Source organism: Ovis canadensis, chromosome Y (genome assembly GCF_042477335.2).
Source record: "Ovis canadensis isolate MfBH-ARS-UI-01 breed Bighorn chromosome Y, ARS-UI_OviCan_v2, whole genome shotgun sequence".
Taxonomy (NCBI): domain Eukaryota; kingdom Metazoa; phylum Chordata; class Mammalia; order Artiodactyla; family Bovidae; genus Ovis; species Ovis canadensis.
The window spans coordinates 8,301,272-8,313,731 of record NC_091271.1 but is presented as its reverse complement, the minus strand read 5'-3'; the positions used below and the strand labels follow the sequence as shown (position 1 = coordinate 8,313,731).

At 39.6% G+C, this 12,460-nt stretch overlaps 1 pseudogene; it reads right to left on the bottom strand.

Moving 5' to 3' along the window:
• The window catches only part of LOC138929835 (craniofacial development protein 2-like), a 42,544-nt pseudogene extending 41,533 nt beyond the window's left edge, over nt 1–1,011 (bottom strand).
• Nucleotides 1,012–12,460: the final 11,449 nt, after the last annotated feature.

The window sequence follows — 12,460 nt, the reverse complement described above, 5'->3', positions numbered from 1 at the left end:
AAGATCTGGAAGTTCATGGTTCACGTATTGCTAAAGCCTGGCTTCGAGAATTTTTGAACATTACTTTGCTCGCATGTGAGATGAGTGCAATTGTGTGGTAGTTTGAGCATTGTTTGGCATTGCCTTTCTTTGGGATTAGAAGGAAAACTGACCTTTCCCAGTCCTGTGGCCACTGCTGAGTATTCCAAGTTTGCTGGCATATTGAGTGCAGCACATTCACAGCATCATCTTCCAGGATTTGAAACAGTTCAACTGGAATTCCATCACCTCCACTAGCTTTGTTTGTAGTGATACTTTCTAAGGCCCACTTCACTTTATATTCCAGGATGTGTGGCTCTAGGTGAGTGTTCACACCATTGTGATTATCTGGGTCACGAAGATCTTTTTGTACAGTTCTCTGTATTCTTGCCACCTCTTCTTAATATCTTCTGCTTCTGTTAGGTCCCTACCATCTCTGTGCTTTATTGAGCCCATCTTTGCAGGAAATATTCCCTTGGTATCTCTAATTTTCTTGAAGAGATATCTAGCCTTTCCCATTCTATTCCCCCCACCCCATTTCTTTGTACTCATTATTGAAGAAGGCTTTCTTATCTCTCCTTGCTATTCTTTGGAACTCTGCATTTAAATGCTTATATCTTTCCTTTTCTTCTTTGCTTTTCAATTCTCTATTTGTAGCTATTTGTAAGGCCTCCTCAGACAGCCATTTTGCTTTTTTGCATTTTTTTTCTTAGGGATGGTCTTGATCCCTGTCTCCTGTACAACGTCATGAACCTCTGTCCATAGTTCATCAGGCACTCTACCAGATCTAGCCCCTTAAATAATATTTCTCACTTCCACTGCATAATTATAAGGGATTTGATTTAGGTAATACCTGAAGGGTCTATTGATTTCCCTCACTTTCTTCAAGATCAAGGAATTCATGATTTGAGCCACAGTCAGCTCCTGGTCTTGTTTTTGCTGACTACATAGAGTGTCTCCATATTTGGCTATGAAGAACATAATCAGTCTCATTTTGGTACTGACCATCTGGTGATGTTCATGTGTAGAGTCTTCTCTGTTGGAAGAGGGTGTTTGTTATGACCAGTGCATTCTCTTGGCAAATTATGTTAGCCTTTGCCCTGTTTCATTCTGTACTCCAAGGCCAAATTTGCCTGTTACTCCAAGTGTTTCTTGACTTCCTACTTTTGCATTGCAGTCCCCTATAATGAAAAGAACATCTTCTTTGGGTATTAGTTTTAAAAGGTCTTGCAGGTCTCCATAGAATGGTTCAACTTCAGCTTCTTCAGCATTACTGTCGGGACATAGGCTTCGATTACCATGATATTGAATGGTTTGCCTCAGAAGTGAACTGAGATCATTTTCTTGTTTTTGAAATTGCATCCAAATACTGCTTTCATGTTACTCTCTCCACAAATCTCACCCTCTCCTCCCCTCTCGCCACGTCCATAAGTCTGTTCTTTATGTCTCTTTTCCATTGTTGCCCTGAAAATAAATACTTTGGTCCCATCTTTCTAAATTCCATATATATGTGTTAGTAAATGATATTTATCTTTCTCTTTCTGTCTTACTTCTCTCTGTATAATAAGGTCTAGGTTCATCCACCTCAGTAGAACTGACTCAGATGCACTTCTCTTTGGGCTGAGTAATATTCCATTGTGTGTATGCCCCACACTTCTTTATCCATTCAGGTATGATGCACATCTAGGTTGCTTCCATGTTCTGGATATTGTAAATAGTGCTGCAATGAACATTAGGGTACATGTATGTTTTTCAATTTTTGTTTCCTCGGGGTATATGCCTAGAAGTAGGATCACTGATCATTATGGTGGTTTTACTCCTAGTGTTTTAAGGGATCTCCATACTGTCCTCCAAAGTGGCTGTATCAATTTTCATTCCCACTAACAGTGCAAGAGGGTTTCCTTTACTCTGCGTCCATTCCAACATTTATTGTTGCAGAGTTTTTGATGATGGCCTTTCTGATTGCTGTAAGGTAGTATCTCATTATGGTTTTGATGTGCATTTCTCTAATAATGAGTGATGCTGAGCATCTTCTCATGCGCTTGTTAGCGGTCTCTATGTCTTCTTCGGAGAAATGTTTCTTTAGGCCTTTTTCTCACTTTTTGCTTGAGTGGTTTGTTTTTCTGGGATTGAGTTATATGGGCTGCTTGTAGATTTTGGAAATTAATCTTTTGTCATTTGTTTCATTTGCTATTATTTTCTCCCATTCTCAGGGTTGTCTTTTCACTTTGCTTATAGTTTCCTTTGCTATGCAAATCTTTTAAGTTTAATTAGGTCAGACTTTTTTTACTTCTGTTTTTATTTCCATTACTCTAGGAAGTAGGTCATAGAGGATCTGGCTTTGATTTATGTGGCCGAGTGTTCTGCTTGTTGTCCGCTAAGAGTTTTATAGTTTCTGGTCTTACATTTAGGTCTTTAATACATTTTGAATTTAGCTGTCCAATTTTACCAGCACCACTTATTGAAGAGGTTGTATATGCCCCACATTCTTGCCTTCTTTGTCAAAAATAAGGTATCCATAGGCGCATGGGCTTATTTCTGGGCTTTTTATCTTGTTCCATTAGTCTATATTTCTGTTTTTGTGCCAGTACCATACTGTCTTGATGAGTGGAGGTTTGCAATATAATCTGAAGTCTGGAAGGTTGATTCCTCCATTTCTATTGCTCATATTCCTGGCTACTTTGGTTATTTGGGACCTTCTGTGTTTCCATATGAATAGTGGAATTTTTTCTTCTAGTTATATTAGGAATACAATTGGTAATTTGATGAGGATCGCTTTGAATCTGTAGATAGCTTGAATAGTAATATAGTTATTTTCACAATATTGATTCTTCCTACACAGGAATATGAAATATCTCTCCCTCTGTTTGCATTGTCTTTGATTTCTTTCATCAGAACTGTACGCAGTTCTTTTGTCTGCTTAGGTAGGCTTATTCCTAGATATTTTATTTTTTGTTTCAGTGGTGAATGGGATTGATTCCATTTCTTTTTTTGATTTTTCATTGTTCGGTTCAGTTCAGTTGCTTAGTCGTGTCTGACTATTTGCGACCCGATGAACAAGGTCTCCCTGTCCAACACCAACTCGTGGAGTCTGCCCAAACCAATGTCCATTGAGTCGATAATGTCATCCAACCATCTTATCCTCTCTGTCGTCCCCTTCTCCTCCTGCCCTCGATCTTTCTCAGCATCAGGGTCTTTTCAAATGAGTCAACTCTTTGCATCATGTAGCCAAAGTATTGGAGGTTCAGCTTCAACATCAATCCCTCCAGTGAACACCCAGGACTGATCTCCTTTAGGATGGACCAGTTGGATCTCCTTGCAGTCCAAGGGACTCTCAAGAGTTCTCCAACATCACAGTTCAAAAGCATTGATTCTTTGGTACTCAGCTTTCTTCACGGTCCAACTCTCACATCCATACACGACCACTGGAAAAACCAAAACCTTGACCAGACAGACCTTTGTTGACAAAGTAATGTCTCTGCTTTTGAATGTGCTATCTAGGTTGGTCATAACTTTCCTTCCAAGTAGTAAGCCTCTTTTAATTTCATGGCCATAATCACCATCTGTAGTGATTTTGGAGCCCAGAAAAATAAAGTCTGACACTGTTTCCACTGTTTCCCCACCTATATGCCATAAAGTGATGGGACTGGAAGCCATGATCTTCGTTTTCTGAATGTCGAGCTTTAAGCCAATGTTTTCACTCTCCTATTTCATTTTCATCAAGAGGCTCGTTAGTTCTTCTTCACTGTCTGCCATAAGGGTGGTTTCATCTGCATATCTGAGGTTTCTCCTGGCAATCTTGATTCCAGTTCTTCCTCCAGCCTAGGGTTTCTCATGATGTACTCTGCATATAAGTTAAATAGGCAGGTGACAATATACAGGTTTGATGTACTCCTTTTCCTATTTGGAACCAGTCTCTTGTTCCATGTCCAGTTCTAACCGTTACCTCCTGACCCTCATTCTGGTTTCTCAAGAGGCAGATATTTTATTTTTTCTTTCAATGGTGAACAGGATTGATTCCATTTCTTTTTCTGATTTTTCATTGTTAGTATATAGGAATGCAAGTGATTATCGTGTATTCATTTTGTATCCTGAGACTTTGCTCTAGTAATTTTCTGATAGTATCCTTAGGGTTTTCTATTTATAGTATCACGTCATCTGCAAACAGAGAGAGCTCTATTTCTTTTCCCATCTGGATTGCTTTGATTTCTCTTTCTTCTCTGGTTGCTCTAGCTAGGACTATATGCAGAAAGGGTGTATAAACTCAAACCCAAAACAATAAAGTAAATGGCAACGGGATCATACTTATCAATAATTACTTTAAGTGTAAATGGGTTGAACACCCCAACCAAAAGACAAAGACTGGCTGAATGGATACGAAAACAAGACCGCTATATATGTTGTCTACAAGAGATCCACCTCGAAACAAGGGACACATACAGACTGAAAGTGAAGGGCTGGGAAAGTTATTCCATGCAAATAAAGACCAAAAGAAAGCAAGAGTAGCAATACTCATATCAGATAAAATAGCCTTTAAAACAAAGGCGGTGAAAAGAGACAAAGAAGGACACTACATAATGATCGAAAGATCAATCCAAGAAGAAGATATAATAATTATAAATATACATGCACCCAACAGAGGAGCACCACAATATGACAGACAAATGCTAACAAGTATGAAAAGGGAAATTAGCAATAACACAATAATAGTGGGAGACTTTAGTACCCCACTCACACCTATGGATAGATCAACTAAATAGAAAATTAACAGGAATCACAAACTTTAAATGATACAATAGACCAGTTGGATCTAATTGATATCTATAGGACATTTCACCCCAAACAATGAATTTCACTTTTTTCTCAAGTGCACAAGGAACCTTCTCCAGGATAGATCACATCCTGGGCCATAAACTAGCCTTAGTAAATTCAAAACAATTGAAGTCATTCCAAGCATCTTTTCTGACCACAATGCAGTAAGATTAGATGTCAATTACAGGAGAGAAATTATTAAAAATTCCAACATATGGAGGCTGAACAACACGCTGCTGAATAACCAACAAATCACAGAAGAAATCAAAAAAGAAATCAAAATATGCATTGAAACAAATGAAAATGAAAACACAACAACCCAGAATCTATGGGACACTGTACATCAGTGGTTCATAGCAACACAGGTTTACCTCAGGAAACAAAAAAAAAAAAAAAAAAAAGTCAAATAAATAACCTAACTCTACACCTAAAGCAACTAGTAAAGGAAAAAATGCAGAACCCCAGGGTTAGTAGAAGGAAAGAAATCTTAAAAATTAGGGCAGAAATAAATGCAAAAGAAAGAAAACGGACCATAGCCAAAATCAACCAAGACAGAAGCTGGTTCTTTGAGAAGATAAATAAAATTGACAAACAATTAGCCCGACTCATCAAGAAACAAAGGGAGAAGAATCAAATCAACAAAATTAGAAACGAAAATGGAGAAATCACAACAGACAAGGATCATAAGACACTACTATCAGCAACTATATGCCAATAAAATGGACAGCTTGGAAGAAATTGACAAATTGTTAGAAAAATACAACTTTCCAAAGCTGAACCAGGAAGAAATAGAAAATCTTAACAGACTCATCACAAGCACAGAAATTGAAACTATAATCAGATATCTCCCAGCAAACAAAAGTCCAGGAGCAGATGGATTTATAGCTGAATTCTGCCAGGGCATTAGAGATGAGCTAATGCCTATCCTACTCAAATGCTTCCGGAAAATTGCAGAGGAATGTAAACATCCAAACTCATTCTATGAGGCCACCATCACCCTAACACCAAAACCTGACAAAGATGCCACAAAAAAGGAAAACCACAGGCCAATATCACTGACAAACATAGATGCAAAAATACTTACCAAAATTCCAGAAAAAATCCAACAATATATTAAAAATATCACACATCATGATCAACTGGGCTTTAACTGAAGGATGCAAGGATTCTTCAGTATCCACAAGTCAATCAGTGTAATAAACAACATTAACAAATGGAAAGATAAAAATCATATGATTATTTCAGTAGATGCAGAGAAAGTCTTTGATGTAATTCAACATCCATTTATGATAATTAAAAAAAACCTACAGAAAGTAGTCATAGAAGGAATATGCCTCAACATAATAAAAGCTGTATATGACAAACCCACAGCAAACATTATCATCAATGGTGAAAAATTGAAAGCATTTCTCTTAAATTCAGGAACAAGATAAAAGTTCCCCTCTCACTACTACTATTTGACATAGTTTTGGAAGTTTTGGCCATAGTATCAGAGCAGAAAAAGAAATAAGAAGAATCCAGATTGGAAAAGAAGAAGTAAAACTCTCACTGTTTGCAGATGACATAATCCTCTACATAGAAAACCCTAAAGACTCTAACAAAAAATTATTAGAGCTAAGCAATGAATATAGTAAAGTTGCAGGACATAAAATTAACAGAAATCCCTTGCATTCCTATACACTAACAATGAGAAAACAGAGAAATTAAGGAAACAATTCCATTCATCATTGCAATGAAAGGAATAAAATACCTAGGACTAAACCTACCTAAAGAAACAAAAGCCCTATATATAGAAAACTATAAAACACTGATGAAAGAAATCAAAGAAGACACAACTAGATGGAGAAAAATACCACGTTCACGGATTGGAAGAATCAATATAGTGAAAATGAGTATATACCCAAAGCATAACCCATTGAATATACGACCCCTTGAATCTTTAGATTCAGTGCAATCCCTATCAAATTCAGTTCAGTTCAGTCTCTCAGTAGCATCCAACTCTTTGTGACCCCATGAACTGGAGCACTCCAGGCCTCCCTGTCCATCACCAACACCCAGAGTTCACTCAAACTCACGTCCATCGAGTCAGTGGTGCCATCCAGCCACCTCATCCTCTGTCGTCCCCTTCTCCTCCTGCCCTCAATCCCTCCCAGCATCAGGGTCTTTTCCAATGAGTCAACTCTGCATCAAGTGGCCAGAGTACTGGAGTTTCAGCTTTAGCATCATTCCATCCAGAGAACAACCAGGACTAATCTCCTTTAGGATGGACCAGTTGGATCTCCTTGCAGTCCAAGGGACTCAAGTCCAAGTCTCAAGAGTCTTCTCCAACACCACAGTTCAAAAGCAGCAATTCTTCAGCACTCAAATTTCTTCACAGTCCAACTCTCACATCCATACATGACCACTGGAAAATCCATACCCTTCACCTGACGGACCTTTGTTGGCAAAGTAATGTCTCTGCTTTTGAATATGCTGTTTAGGTTGGTCATGACTTTTCTTTCACGGAGTAAGCATCTTTAAATTTCATGGCTGCAATCACCATCTGCAGTGATTTTGGAGCCCAGAAAAATAAAGTCTGACACTGTTTCCACTGTTCCCCCATTTATTTTTTACAGAGCTAGAACAAATAATTTCATGATTTGTATAGAAATATGGAAAACCTCAAATAGCCAAAGCAATCTTGAGAAAGAAGAATGCAACTGGAGAAATCCATTTGCCTAACTTCAGGCTCTCCTACAAAGCCACAGTCATCAAGGTAGTATGGTACTGGCAAAAAGACAGAAATATAGATCAATGGAACAAAAGAGAAAGCCCAGAGAAGAATCCACACCCATTTGAACACCTTATGTTTGGCAGAGGAGGCAAGAATACATAAAGGAGGAAAAACATTTCTTTACCAAATGGTGCTGAGAAAACTGGTCAATCACTTATAAAAGAATGAGACTAGAACACATTCTAACACCACACACAAAAATATACTCAAAATGGATTAACCACTCTAAATGTAAGACCAGAAACTATCAAACTCCTAGAGGAAAACATAGGCAAAACACTCTATGACACAAATCACAGCAGGATCCTCTATGACCCACCTCCCACAGTATTGGAAATAAAAGCAAAAATAAACAAATGGGACCTAATTAAAATTAAAATCTTTTGCACAACAATGGAAACTATAAGCAAGGGGGAAAGGCAGCATTCAGAATGGGAGAAAATAATAGCAAACGAAGCAACTGACAAAGAATTTATTCAAAAAATATACAAGCAACTCCTGCAGTTCAGTTCCAGAAAAATAAATGGTCCCAATCAAAAAATCAGCCAAAGAACTAAACAGACATTTCTCCAAAGAAGACATACAGGTGGATAACAAACATATGAAGAGATGCTCAACATCACTCATTATCAGAGAAATGCAAATTAAAACCACAGTGAGGTACCATTTCATGATAGAATGGCTGCTATCCAAAAGTCTACAAAGCAATAAATGCTGGAGAGGTTGTGGAGAAAAGGGAACTCTGTTACACTCTTTGTGAGAATCCAAACTAGTACAGCCACTAAGAACAGGGTGGATATTCCTTGTAAAATTGGAAGTAGAATGGCCATATGACCCAGCCATCCCAGTGCTGGGCATACACACCAAAGAAACCAGAATTGAAAGAGACACGTGCACCCCAATGTTCCTCGCAGCACTGTTCATAATGGCCAGGACATGGAAGCAACCTAGGTGTCCATCGGCAGACAAATGGATAAGAAAGCTGTGGTCCATATATACAATGGAATATTTCTCATCCTTTAAAAAGAATACGTTCGAATCAGTTCTAATGAGATGGATGAAACTGGAGCCTATTATACAGAGTGAAGTAAGTCAGAAAGAAAAACTAATGCATATATACGGAATTTAGCAAGAAAGTAATGATAACCTTGTATGCAAGACAGCAAAAGAGACATAGATGTATAGAACAGTCTTTTGGACTCTGTGGGAGAGGGTGAGGGTGGGATGAAGTGGGAGAATGGCATTGAAACACATATATTGTCATATGTTAGACGAATCGCCAATCCTGGTTTGATGCATGAGACAGGGTGCCTGGGGCTGGTGCATTGGGATGACCCAGAGGAACGCGATGGGAAGGGAGGTGGGAAGGGGGTTCAGGATGGGGAACCTACGTACACCCATGGCAGATTCATGTCAGTGTATGGCAAAACCACTACAATATTGTAAAGCAATTACCCTCAAATTAAAATAAATAAATTTATATTTTTAAAAATTTAAAAAAGAACAAAACTAACAAAAGCACAAACTAGAATTCAAAACTAAAGCAATCAAAACTAAATAAAAAATAAAGCAATCAAAACTAAATAAAAAATAAAGCAATGAAAACAAAACTAACAAATATGGTGAGGGAAAAAAGGGAATGTAAGAAAGAGTAGAAATGCAAAGCTAAATAGCCATAGCTAAAGAAGAGATATATTTTAAAGATTAACTGCAAGGGGGAAAGAACCATGGGAAAAGCAAACAAAGGAATACATGTTAGAAAAAAAATAATAGGTTTAAAAATTTTTAAATTACAATTTGTAAAAGAAGGAAAACGCCATAGAACTCAGATGTAAAAGGCACAGATTTATAGCAGCAACAAAAAGTGGGATTAAAAAAAAATCCAGACTTGTGCCTAAGATGGCAGAGAAATAGGACAGGAAGACCATTTTCTCCCGCACAAATTCCTCAAAAGAACATTTCAACGCTGAGCAAACTCCACAAAACAACTTCTGAATGCTGGCAGAGGACAACAGGCAACCAGAAAAGCAGATCATTGTCTTCAAAAACAGGTAGGAAAAGATATAAAAGACGAAAAAAGAGACAAAGGAGGTGGGAAGGGAGCTCCGTCCCGGGAAGGGAAGCCTGTCCCGGGAAGGGAATTTTAAGAAGAGAGGGTTCCAAACACCAGGAAACACTCTCCCTGCCAAGTCTGTGGCGAACCTTGGAAACACAGAGGGCAACATAACAGGAAGGAAAAATAAATAAATAATTAAAACCAACAGATTACAAGCCCAACAGTAACTCCCCCAGCGGAAAAGCAGCACAGACGCCTGCATCTGCCACTAGCAAGTGGGGGCAGGGCAGGGAAGTGCGGGAGGCGCAGGCTGCAGTGCTTTGTAAGAATCGGGCAGGAACGCCCCACGCACAACCAGAACGATCTAACTTGGGCTAGCAAACCAGACTGTGGGATAGCTACCACGCGAAAAGCTCGAACATAAGACACCACCAGGACCACACACAGAACAAAGGATGGAACGGAAATAGCTGGCTGCAGACCATCCCCCGCCGGGGACAGGCAGCCAGAGCCCTAAGGGCTGGAAAGGGGCAATTGCAGCTCTGGAGCGACTTTACCTACCAAACAGCAAGCAGGCTTCTTTGCTAAGACTTCTGGGGGTGCTGGACAGTCACCATCTGCCTCACAAGGGGCACCATCGGTACATCCAGAAAACTGAGCAGCAGAGACAGAAAAGGTGACAAGTCGCAGCGACCGCGCTCGCCAAACTCCTGAGCTACTCGGACCTGGGAAGGGCACAAAACGTAGTCCCAACCGAATCTGTGCCTCTGAGGGCTACTTGAGCGCTGAACCTGAGCGGCTTAGACCGGGAAGGTGCACACAGCCTAGGGCCGGCCTCAGACTGAGCATCGTAGAGCCAGAGCGGTTTGTGCGCCGTGAGAAGGGACAGGTCCAGCGGGGCTGAGACACTGTGTGCACACGACAGAGCTATTTGTTTGCAGCATCCCCACCTCCCCACTGCGTGACTGAGCTAGTGAGCCTAAAAAGAAAAAAAAAAAGTGTCCACCACCGCCCCCCTGTGTCAGGATGGAAATCAGACACTGAAGAGACCAGCAAACAGAAGTTAAACAGAGGGAACCCCCTTGGAAGTGACCCCACACTGCCCGCAACATCAGAGAAGGGCCAGATATCTTTACTATTTTTACAATCATTCCTTTTTTTTTCTTTCTTTTTTTTCTAACTTAAAAAAATTGTTATGTCTTCTATTTCTCCTCTAATTTTTATTTCTATAACCTACTATTACTTTTCCAAAAAAAGACTCTATTTTTTTTAAGACAAACATCATATATAGTCTTTGTGTGGTTGTTGTTGGTGTTTTTAAATAATTCTTGTGGCTTTTTTTCCTTTTTTCTCTTTTACTTCTGCTTCTTTTCTTTAACATTGTATTTTTGAAAATCCAACCTCTACTCTAGATTTTTAGTCTTTGCTTTTTGGTTTTTGTTGGCAATTTTGTACATTTTAATACCCAAACTTCACTACCCAATTTTACCTGAGAGCGAGATTACTAGCTTGACCACTCTCTTCTCTTTTGGACTCTCCTTTTTCTCCACCAGGTGGCCTCTGTCTCTTCCCTCCCCCATCTCTTCTCTATCGAACTCTGTGAATCTCTGTGTGTTCCAGATGGTGGAGAACACCTAAGAAACTGGTTACCGGCTGGATTTGTCTCTCTCCTTTTCATTCCTCTCTCTTATCCTCCTGGCCACCTCTGTCTCCTTCCTCCCTCTCCTCTTCCCTGTATAACTCCGTGAATACCTCAGAGTGGTCCAGACTATGGAGCGCACATAAGGAAGTGACTACTGGCTAGCTTGCTCTCTCCTCTTTTGATCTCACCGCATCTCATTCCAGTCACCTCTAACTACCCACTCTCTCTTCTCTTCTCCATGGAACTCAGTGAACCTCTCTGGGTGTCCCTCAATGTGGAGAAACTCTTTATCTTTATCCTAGATGTTTTATCATTGGTGCTGTATACATGGAGAAGTCTAGAGGTACTGTAAAAATAAAACTGAAAACCAGAAGCAGGGGGCTTAAGTCCAAAGCCTGAGAATATCAGAGAACTCCTGAATTCAGGGAACATTAAACAATAGGAGCTTATCAAATGCCTCCATACATACGCTGAAACCAAGCACCACCCAAGGGCCAAAAAGTTCCAGAGCAAGACATACCATGCAAATTCTCCAGCAACACAGGAACACACCCCTGACCTTCAATATACAGGCAGCTCAAAGTTACTCCAAAACCTTTGACGTCTCATAACCCATTACTGGTCACTCCACTGCACTCTAGAGAGAAGAAATCCAGCTCCACCCACCAGAACTCCAACACAAGCCTCCCTAACCAGGAAACCTTGACAAGCCACTGATACAACCTCACCCACAGTGAGGAAGCTCCATAATAAAGAGAACTCCACAAATTCCCAGAATATAAAAAGGGCACCCCAAACGCAGCAATATAACCAAGATGAAGAGACAGAGGAATGCTCAGCAGGTAAAGGAACAGGAGAAATGCCCACCAAACCAAACAAAAGAGGAAGAGATAGGGAATCTACCTGAGAAAGAATTCCAAATATTGTTAGTGAAAATGATCCAAAATCTTGAAATCAAAATGGAATCACAGATAAATAGCCTAGAGACAAGGATTGAGAAGATGCAAGAAAGGCTTAACAAGGGCCTAGAAGAAATAAAAAAAGAGTCAATATATAATGAATAATGCAATAAATGAGACCAGAAACACTCTGGAGGCAACAAATAGTAGAATAACGGAGGCAGAAGATAGGATTAGTGAAACAGAAGATAGAATGGTAG